General features: G+C 44.1%; 1 pseudogene; it reads right to left on the bottom strand.

Moving 5' to 3' along the window:
- Positions 1 to 7,131, bottom strand: part of LOC116706706 (trace amine-associated receptor 1-like) — an 11,509-nt pseudogene extending 4,378 nt beyond the window's left edge.
- Between the last annotated feature and the right edge of the window lie 4,627 nt (positions 7,132 to 11,758).

Raw genomic sequence — 11,758 nt, 5'->3', positions numbered from 1 at the left:
GCCCAACTTCATATCCATTTAAAAAACAACAAACCTATATGAGATATTCAATCAGGCTTTCGTTCGGGGCCACAGTACCGAAACAGCCTTGCTCTCAGGGTGACAATGACCTTCTTATGGCAGCTGATTCAGGATCATCATCACGCTCATCTCCCGACTCTAACACAGCATTGACACAATAGATCATACCATCCTGCGACCGCCTCAACAACACAGTTGGATTGTCAGGAACAGTACTGCAGTGGTTTGAGTCCTACCTCTCTGCAGGACTGAGCGTGTTATAATGGGAGAATGTGATCCAGGATGGCTCCTGTTACATGTGGTGTCCGCAGGGGTCGGTTCTCGGCCCAATCTTATTCATTCTGTATCGACAGCACCACTTGGTTCTGTGCATTAGCAGACATGACTATCCTCCATTGTAATGTGCTGACTTGCAACTTTATATCAAGACTGCCTCAAGCCCCTCCATAGCCATGTCACGACTCACCACGTGTCTTGATGAGATAAAGCAGGATGAAAAGCAACTTCCTTCAGCTGAACCCTAGTAAAACTGAGGCATTACTTGTGGCACCCCTCATCAGATTCGCTCCTCTCCCATTTCTCAGTTCATCTTCAACAATCAGGTCATCACTTCCTCCTCCTCAGTCATAAACCTAGAGGTTCGGTTTGACCCCCAGCTGACCTTCAATGATCACATAAAACATCTGATTTACAACCTCCTCCACCATCTTCGAAACATCTCCAAACTCCGCCCCCTTCAACTCTTCCGTGCAGAGAAACTTGTTCATGCCTTTATTTCCACAAGGTTGTGACTACTGTAACGGAATCTTCGCTGGGATGCCTGGCAGAAATATCCAGAAGCTTCAATACATCAGAATAGCACTGCCAGAGTCCTAATGAGAGTCCAATATGATCACATAACTCCCATTCTATACTCATTGCACTGGCTCCTCTTGTTTCATTTCGGATCGACTACAAAATCCTCATGCTTACACAAGAATGTATCACTGGACATGCACTACCATATCTACAAGAACTCATCACCTGAAACCCTCCCCCCCACACCTCAGATCACAGGACAATTGCTTCTTCAGGTCCCCACCACAAGGCTTTGTCTATGGGTGACCAAGCTTTTGTTCAGCTGCCCCACGGCTCTGGAACCAGTCTCCGAGTGACCTGAGAGCAGTACAGAACCTGGACACTTTCAAAGCTGAACTGAGACTTTTTTATTCAAAAGGCATTTTTGTGCTGATTTGTTTTATTGTTATTATTCTCCTGTGTACACTTTGAGATTCTTTGGAATGAAAAGTGCGTATAATAAATATATTATTATTATTATTATTATTATTATTATTAAATTATATTATTTATTTTATTTAAAGGTTTGGCTATTCATGAACACTTATTTGCTTATTCATAACACCTTATTGCAAAGAAATAATTATGTTAATTAAAAATTCCATTGTGTTGTAAAGAATAATATTGTTAGCTTTTACATAAATACACTGAATTAAAAGGCTGTAAAGAACAGTGCGCTATTGCAGACTTAATACGGTTTTAATTACATTAATAATGTTGTCAGCCATGAAGTGAAGTGGGCCGGTCTAAGGCATGAAACTCCGAGAGCAGGAAGGAGTCTCACTCCGGCACTGGTTGGGATTCTAAACTCCTGGATTTAGGAGGACTATGTTAACTGCACCTCAGTGCTCTATCGTACCTCCCATAATCCAGCCTGACCCCGTTTTCCTGCCACCTCATAAACTCGAATCAGTCTGTTGAAATTAACCCTTTGGTTGATTAGGGGGGGTGATGGATTTTGGATGCGACCTGTGAATTCAATTCATTTCAATTGTATTTGTATTTTGGTATCAAATCATAACTAGAGTTATCTGAAGACACTTTATAAATAGAGTGGGTCTAGACCACACTCTATAAATTACAAAGACCCAACAATTCTAGTAATTCCCAAACAGATGGGGCTTTCCAAGGAGCAACTACCAGAGGCCATTGAAGCTAACCACTCCAAAACTCCTGCAGTATATACACGCTGTGAAAACTGAACCTGTAAAGATACTTTGTCAGAAGATCACTCGGAGGTCATCTCATTCTCATCCTGGCTTCTCCACCGCGCTCCCGGGTTCTTGGTTATCCCTGGCTGAAGGAACACAACTCTCCTCTCAGATCCATCTCAGATTGTAGGGGTTGACGACGATAAGAAGCTAACTGCTCATCCATGTCTTGGCTCTCTCAGATGGGACGTGAATGACCTAAAAAGTATTCTTGACAGTCACGGCCAACAGAAATGCGAAGCCTTGGAGTATTACATTACGTCGTCTTCAGCTGAAGGGAACTACGATGTGGGGAACCGGGAATTATCATCATGTCAAACTCGCTTTGGAGGAGTGCCACCACTGCTGGAAGAAGCTGAGCAGCATTCATCGTTGGCTGACCACTAGAATCTTTCAATACGTGCAATCTGCCAGACATCTCAACTCCATCAAGCCAGTTGGGGCCTGTTTTTTGGATGTTTTCATTTTTGACTCACCTTTGGACCAGGCTTTGGAATGGCAAGGTGGATGCTCTGTCCCGGGTGTTTTCTAAGGTTGAGGAGATTGAGGCCACACCTGAAACCATTCTTCCCAGGAATTGTTACGTGGAGGATTGAGGAGGAGGTCAATGTGGTCCTTCGGTCTCAGCCTGTTCCCGGTACGGTCCGCCCAGTTGTTTGTTTGGCTGGAGTCTATTGGTTGCCCCATCTGAAGGGAACACAGTAATTCTCACTGTAGTTGCTTCCTTCTGCCACTGAGAGTGCTAATATCCTTGTCAAGAGTATATAAGGGGCCACGGTCTGCCCTGGGACATTGTTTCCGACCATGGTCTTCAGTTCACCCCGCTGTCTGGAAGGCCTTCTGCATGGCCATTGGAGTACTGTCAGCCTCTCGTCTGGATCCCCCCCCACCCAATCCAATGATCAAGCAGAGAGGGCCAACGAGAAGAGTCCACGCTTTGTTGCCTCTTTTTCTTCTGATCCCACCTCCTGGTCCTCTCAGTTGCCATGGGTGGAATATGCCCATAATACACTCCCGCCCCCGCCACTGGGATGTCCCTCTTTCAGTGCCTTTACGGCTACCAACCCACTTTGTTCCCCCTCAGTAAAAGGATCTGTAGTTCCCTCAGTTTAAGTTCAGTTACCCATGTTCGCCGTTGCCCCAGGCCTGGCATCGGCGATGTCTAGACAGCCTTGTTAGGGTTTTGACCAGTATCAAGCCAACCGTCACTGTGTCCGGCCACCCTCTTATGCAGTGAGGGATAAGGTCTGGTTGGCTACCCGGGATCTTACTCTGTGGACAGAGTCTAGGAAGTTGGCGCCCAAGTACATTGGTCCATTTGTGGTGAAGGTCATAACCAAATCGTTACAGAGAGATAAAAAGGAAAGGCAGAAGTTGCTGTAGCACAAAGCTATTGGCTATCCAGGGCTAGTAAAAAAAGGAAGTGTTGCTATCCCGCCCCCCCTATAGTATCCACAGAAACGGAAAGCCGGCAGGGACATATTCTGTGGCTGTGGAATTTCTCTGCCTCTAGAAGATGGGCATGTATTGTGTTGGAGCATCAACCAAGGGAAAACCTTTGTATGTATATCTGAAAATATAATTTAAAGACACTACAAGAGAGAGCCGTTGCTGCTCCTCTCTTTCTGAGAGGCCCCTGTATTAATGTTACAAAGCTAGAAACTGGAACAGTGGGGGCAGTGTTTAGGGTCCTGGCAGGTTCCCTTCCTCCCATTATCTTTAGGCCGTCAAAAAGCGGCACCTGGTTGGATCGGCTGTGTCTCCCTCTCTTTGATGGCAGTCGTGAGCCCCCATGGGTCCCTGCTGAGTGCATCGTCAAGTCGGCTACAGACAAAAGAATACCTCTGGCAGGCCGGTTCTCATAGCCTCCCCTGCTCTTCCCAATTAGTGGGGGGGGGGGGGGGGGGGGGAGTTACGATTCAGATGTAGAGATGGAATCTGTGCTCTACTCTGAGGGCGGCAGCACACTGGCTCAGTGGTGGGAACTGCCGCTGCTCTGGCAACCAGCAAGGTCACTGCAGAGTCTGACCCAGGTTTGATACCAGTCCAGGTCAGCTGTTTCATTCAGTCCTGCAGAATGTGGCAGTAGAACTATGGCGGTGACTCGATTGTTCATAATCTTGAATAGCTACCCTGCAGGGCAGCTACATCTCTGGACTTGGCCTTTCTGTACACCTGAAAGTGCTCCTCTCTCAGTTAAAAGAGAAGCTACGAGGGTGCAAGGTTTTCTCCACACTAGTAGAAACCTGATTTTATAAACCTTGTGTGTTTCTCCACCAGCCATCACCAGTGGTCTAGATCCTAGGGAGCAGGTTGCCTTATCAGATGGGCCTTTTGTTTAGACGCCGACAGGATCTTTAGGCCCTATAAACGCAAAAAAGTGTAATCACCTCCTCGAGTGGAAATCTTAAAAACCGCTCACCGTCGGCTTCCATCTTAAGGTTAAAAACACAAAAGAAGAAGGCAGTGTGCAGAGAGACAGAAAAGATTTTGAAGTAGTGGCTCAATATTCAAATAGTTTTGACATGTTGATAAGGTTTTTATAGTTCAATGACCATATTTAGGCCATTGATTTGAGCCAGAGTAGGCCACAATGTTATAGATGAAGAGAAAGAGAAAGAGAAAGAGAGAGCGGCAGCAGGCAGAGGAGGGTCTGCTTCCCCCTCCTCTCGAGCAGCGGCTGAAGGCCTGCGAGGCTCAGGATATGGTAATGCTCCCGTGGGTGCTGTGCTGTGATTATCAGGGTGACTGTGTCGTCATCTCAGACAAACATGGCACTACACCTCCTCGTCTGTCCACACAAAATTGTCAGCTTTTGTTCTTCTGTTTGGTTTCGTGTACTAGGGAGAGAAGTAGAGGGAAGTTGACGCAGGCGCGCAGCCTTGGGCGTGTTGTTGTGCAGTGCTTCACCACACAGAAAAATAGGTCTCAGAGTCCAGGAATGGCTGCACAGGCTTTTCCTCTAACTGACAAGCAAACATTGAGGTGGCTGTGCCTTAATTGTGACCACTAGCACAAATGGTAATAGTGCTCCTATGGCTTGCTAATTGTCTGTCGCTCTGCACTGCGCACTAACCTACCTAGGCTTGACTTCCATGGGACGTAGGTGCTTATACGGGGTGTGCTGCTGATCAGCGGATTTCGAAGTATGGGAGAGGGGGAAATTACAGGGATTTCCACAGTCACATTGCTAACAGATATTTAACTATAGAGCTAACATAATGTGTTTAGTTAGTTCCCTCCTAGGTTCTGTGAGTGAGAGGCGTTACACGTCCTAACTTGGCCTGGAAAGTGGGCTTGCATAGGTGGGACAATTAACCGGATGTTTTTTAATTTTGTTTCTGTGTTCAACTTCTGTCCTGCACTATCTGCTGTAATAGCTGCAGAGCTTTCCGGAATCCTAAAAAGAAGCTCTGAGGGCTGGGGATCGTCGGAGCTGGGACGGAGTCGGACGCAGCTGTTCAGCATCTGGGGAAATACACACATGAACTTTAATTGAGACCTGATGACTCCACCGCCGATCTGGAGCAGATCCGCAGCCGTTCCGCAACCGGTGGAAATTGGGGTAAGCCCTGTACATAGACGTGCACTCCCCACTAGGTCCCAAGACCCCAACATTAGCATGTTGTCAATAGCATTTAGTTGACAGCAATACTGTGAAAGAACAATTTGCCTGCTTAAGCGTTTAACACTAATGTAGAAATGATGACACCTTCTAATGGCTAAAGTTTAGGATACATGTGCAGCATTAAAGTATTAGTTGTGGTGATGATCATTAGTTTTAATTATTGTTCCAACTATACATGGCATAGCTCAGAGAAAAAAAAGAATTGTATCCAAAAGGCTCAAAATCTGGCCAAGAAGGGCATGGAGATTAGGGAGGTGTTCCTTTGTGGTGAGAACAGAGCCGTGCACATGTGTGGATTAAATAACTATATGAAACAAACTCTCCGCTTTATCTCCACTTGACTTAAGCCTGTGCAAGTCAGCCAACTTAACAATGATTATATATTATTATCATGAAATGAGATTATGAGTGGAGTTTTGTGTTAATCTGAGTACATTGTGCTCATAACTTCAGGTTTTGACCGTAACCTTCAGGAAATTGTTGCTCTGTTACTGCTACTTTTAGATTGTCTACATTACTACATTATCAGATGGCTCACTATAATGCATGTTGAGCCTTAATATGTCACATTATATATCATTGCATGATGAATAACAGATGACAGAACGATGCTGAGTAGCAAAGGTAATCACCAGGCTCGCTCTTTATTCAGTACTCAGAGAATATGTCAGAGCAGTTTTATGTCAGAAAAATCACCTGAAATATTTTCCCAGAAACAATCGTTCTGAAAGCTATCTGAACCAGCTGTAAAAGAAAGCATAATAAAGGGATTGAGCATGGAGTTTGACAGTGTACCGAGTTCAGGTGTTCAATCACAAGGAACTGGTACTGAGTCATCAGTGAAAGGTGAAACAGTGATACAAAGAAAGAAGGGAGACCAGCATAGAAGAAAGACTCCTAAAACAATTGCGCCAGAGTTTAGTGGCCTTCTCTCCATCTTACTGACAGCTACTCGGGCGTTTGCTCTGACAGGTTGTATTCTGGATGCAGCGTGCTGTTTTCTGTGCAACAAGAAAAATCTTCAGGTAGATACACAACATTGTGATCACTGGGAGGTAAATGATAAAATAGGTCCAATAGTGTTTGCCATGAGAACATCAATGAAACACCTTTCCCCACATTTATCATTGTTTAATCCAGCTATTATGACACTTATTCCAATTAGAAGAGAAACCCCCAGCTAACCACAATCATGTTCACACACAACACAATGGTTTATCTTAGTTCTGTAGGTCAGAGGATGACACACTGCATGATATCTGTCAATGGAAATACAACACAGGTGTAGAATAGAAGATGTGGCTTATTGTTATATCAAAACTGCTTCGTACTTTGCAAAATAAACCGTCATGATACAGACATGAGCTTAGTGGAGAATGCCAGCTGAAAGGAAAGACTATGATTCCCAACAAGCAGGTCAGCCACAGCCAGAGAGAGAATAGGTATTTAGTAGAGTGTGGAGCTGTTGGAAATAAATATGGAGATTATAACAGAAGGTTTCCACATATTGTGAAACAGACAATGACATTAGGAAAAAATATAATATAACATATCGGAAGGGTTTTTTGTCAATATGAAATTAATATACTATTTCATAGCAGGGATGTGGCAGTTACAACGCTAGTCCGTTCAAAGGGACATCTGTTCCATCTTTTAGGTTCCTACAATTCAATACATTCATCTTATTAGCAATATTAGACATTCACATTATATACAGTATAAATAATATTTAGTCAACATTGTCAGTTAAAACAAACTGTAAAAAAATCTTTTAATTTTCATATCATACCTGTTAACCTCAAGAGTGTCCACACATCAGTGCTCTCTGAACCTTTATACTATCAACATCTATCTCATCACCATAGTGTTGCCCAATCAGGAATGGGAAACTCTATCCTGTTTGCATATGCCGAGATGGACATACAACAAAAGATCAAAGTTAACCTATGATGCACTCTGTGTGTAGGTGTACTTTTCAGTTGTGTTGTTATGCCTCAATACAATTAATATGTTTATTTTCACTTTGATTCTGAGCCAGCCCCCAATGGCCCAAATTGGCTTTGGTTCACTGCAATGTTGCCACAATGGGCAGAAAACCAGCCAATTGGGCTAGTTTTCACCAGCTTGGCTTGGTAAAAGTATATTAAAAATGTGGTTTTAAAACAATCACTTTTTACAGATGGCAATCAAACAACGTTTACTGCATTTTATGACAATTAAAAACCAAAATGCAATTCCCTGATTTACCTTAACAATATTAGTTACTCTAGCAGACATGTGAGTTCCCCAGGGGTCGATTCTTGCACCTTTCCTGTTAATCTTGCCCAAATATATAAATGACAAATTATTGAAATGAACACTCCTACATAATATGCAGATGAGACTCAGATTTCATATCATCTGATGAATCTAATCCAATTGGTCCACCAAACAAATCTATTGAAGAAATATGACTATATTTGCTGCAATTTCTTGCAACTCAATACGAATAAAACTAAAGTTAGAGACTAAAAGTGTTTGCTCACCTGGAGTCCTCTCCTAGGACCAAAACCCAAATCAGAAATTTCAATATAGTGATAGATTCAGATTCAAAACCTCATCAGACATCAGATCATACTTAGCCTACCATCAAAAATTAAAGGAGAATTCCAGTCAATTCCATCACATAGCTCTGTTGTCTGTAAATGTGGAGGTCTGTCAGTAGGAGAAAAAAACTGACCAAACGATGCTGCCTACACCGAGTTATCCCCCTGCTAGAGTTATACCCCAACAGGTTAAACAGGGCAAGTTATAAACCTGTTTTTAGCCTCTGAACATGTTCTAAACGTCAATAAAAGTGCCCCCTACACACTATCGTGATAGGAACAGTTTTGAAACACAGTGCAGCAAGCCGAGGGTGGGGTTGAGGGGGGTTTCCACGTCACCAGTTCAATAACAAAAGCCGCACCAGGAGTACAGTTGAACAAAGTTGGGAATTTTATTCAGGTTAATGTACATTGTAGAAGGGTATTTTCAACACTACTAGTGGGTTATGAGGGTGAAGTGCCGTCCATCAAGTTAAGTTAAATAAGTTTCAGCTTCTACAGGGCCCACTTGATTGCAAGACTATATTTCTCACTGTGGAATCTCTTGTTCTCGTGGCAACAGACATCCAGCTAATGTACAAGATTGGGTGTTCCTCACCTTCTTGCAGCTGGATAGGACAGCGCCAAACCCCAGCCTTTCAGATGCATTGGTCTGTACCACCAGTGGTTTGGAGACATCTGGGGTCCCCCAGTAGGGTCCCAAACACAGTGCTGCCTTTAGGTCCATGCAAGGCCTTCTCAGTCTCCTCGGTCCACCCACCTGTTGCTGCGCTCCTGGCCTCGCGTAAGGCCTGTAGTACCAAGCTCACCTGTGCAGATGGGTTTCCCACTCACTCATGGGTGACGATATCATCAAGTAAGTCGCAGCATACCCCTGATGAGACAGAGAACTCAAATCCATCAATCTCTGGAAGGTAGTGGGGGCCACATGCAACCAAAGGGCGGTTTCTGTATTGGAAAAGCCTTTTAGAGTGGCAAACACTGTTTTCACCAGGTGATGTGTCCCATCTTCCACACTCGTAGCACTTCCAGCTGTCCTGATTCAGAAGGTCTGTCATCTCTGGGAGGCTGGGTGAGGGTGTTCCCCCATCGTTAGCCAGACTACCGCGTGGTAATAGTCCTTTTTCTCTCTTTCTGGCAAGGGAGGGGTTGGTGTCCCATGTTTGTCCACTGCGCAGAACCTCCAAAGCTACCGGTTGTCCTTCCCCAATTCCACTAGCAAATCTCGTCTCTGATGGAGGGCTTGGCTTGCTAACGTTTTAGCTCTGAATGGCAGAGCGCATAGGAATTTATCTAAAAACACAATTTCAATGGGTGTAGCATCAGTGGTTCAGCCATCAGCCAGCTCTGGCCAGTCTACACATTCAGTCTCAGCGGTTGTAAAAAAACGGTGTGGAACGCTTTGAGATCATAGACTGTAAATATTAGGTTCTATGTTTGAGATATGGCCCCATTGCTCATGGGACCATTTCTCCCTAGTCTGTTGTCCTCTCAAAGTCTTGGGGTATGCCTCATTATCATCTTTTTCAGACAGTTTTAATTAGTGCGGTCAGTTAAAACGTGTTATTAGCGGCGTTAACACAAACCCATTTAAACAGCGTCATTTGTTTATTGGTGTATCATTCTTTTTAGGCCTTGCAAACTTTGTAGTTTTTTTCACATGCTGTTGAAACTAGTATGGCCAAATGAAGCTTGATGAACCAGTGTTTTATTTTCTGAGCACTAGATGGCGCTCTTGGTTTTAAGAGAAAGGCCTAAGGCGTTGCAATTCAGTGTATCTCAACCCTTTGTTGAACAGAGAGTGCAATCTTAGTGCTAAGAAACGAAAAGAATAAATAAAGACACTGGTTCATCAGGCCTCATTTGGTCATCACTAGGTGCAACAACTAGTAACGTTAGAAAACTACAACACCCACCGAATCTAGCTAGACCAGAAAACACAACACAGGCACGCCGCACACTGCCGTTTGGGCTGTGAGCGGCCCAACAGAGTAGTAACGTTACGTTTTGAGTGGCGGGTGAGCATAGAATGCTGAAATAGACACCAATAAGATTCAGGATGGAAATGTTACTTTTAAAAGTTGCCAAATGTTCCACTGACATCCAAAGTTTTTCTGTGTGTTTGGTCGCACGTCCAGTCTGAAATACCCTTGATGGCCAAGCACACAGCTTATGTCAATTCTGATGTCCCCTCCACCCCCCCTTCACCAGAGCCAGGTACCGCTGTTCATTATTTTCTGAAATAAGAGGCTGGTTGATGAGCCTTGTGTAATAAAGAGCAGTAGGCTGAACTGCTATGTTCGAAGCAAACTTGAGAAAAAAGAAATATTACGCCATGGTTTATCCTTTTATTGGTAGACAGTGTTACATTATGTGGAGATTATTTGCTGAGAGTGAGAACGTGTGAAATTGAACACTACAGTAGGCTATATCGGGGGGGGGGGGGTCTTGAACACTAAAGTAGGTATATGCCAACGCTGTTTTCCATAATAAAAACATTTGCACAAAGCAATCTGAACCACTTGTCAATGTTGACAAAATAATGGGACAAGAAAGAATAAGGGACATTTAGAATAGATACAAATGTGTGAGTAATTGCAAGTTAACTATGACATTAATGCGATTAATCGCAATTAATCTTTTAAACTTTGACAGCACTAGTTTTAAGTTTGGGACGGGAACCAGCTGGGCCGGCTGCCCCTCCAGCCGGGTGGGTGGCTGTCAGCTGGCTGAGTTCAGCTTGCAGGAGAGCATCTGGTGACGCTGTTCCTCCATCAACTCTCAGTGGCATAGCTTGCTGTGCTAGATTCGACTCCACCGGTTTTACCAACACTTCCATTACACTCTGTCTTGTTGAGTTATTGAGTCTGGTCGGCTGGTGCCGCATTCTCCACCATATGTGCAAGCCCAGGGTGTGGGGCTTTCCACGTCACCAGTTTATTAACAAAAGCCTGCACCAGGGCATATTACTTTATTGAGGGTAATTTACAGCGTAGGAGGGGGATTTACAACACTACTTTACTAACCTCTGCTTCACCACCCACAGTGTCTTCTATCCACAGGTAATCCACAAGGGGTTTCATCCATAACAGTTTGGTACACAGGGGTAATCCCCGTCCCAGATCACAACACACCAGGTAGTCACCACAGTTTTAATTCAGTTCTCTGTCTCACTCAGCTTTTCTCTCTCATTCCCTGGTTCTCTTTGTTCCCATTAAAAAGCTTGTCTTCTCTTTTCCCTCCAAAACCTATTTAATTTGGGAGGCAGCTTCCTTCTCTAGAACCTTTGACAGAAAGGTGAGATTGGAGATTGGCATGTAATTTCCCAGGACCTCCGGGTCTAGGGTCGGTTTTTTGAGTATTGGACGGATGACAGCAGCTTTCAGAGCAAGGGGGACAAAACCAGCTTTAAGAGAGTGATTAACAACCTCAGTGATAATTGGGCTGACACTAGGAATGAATGACTTAAGCAGAAC

The sequence above is a fragment of the Etheostoma spectabile genome, chromosome 18 (genome assembly GCF_008692095.1).
Source record: "Etheostoma spectabile isolate EspeVRDwgs_2016 chromosome 18, UIUC_Espe_1.0, whole genome shotgun sequence".
Taxonomy (NCBI): Eukaryota; Metazoa; Chordata; class Actinopteri; order Perciformes; family Percidae; genus Etheostoma; species Etheostoma spectabile.
The sequence above is the reverse complement of the archived record's forward strand: the minus strand, read 5'-3'. Positions and strand labels throughout refer to the sequence as shown.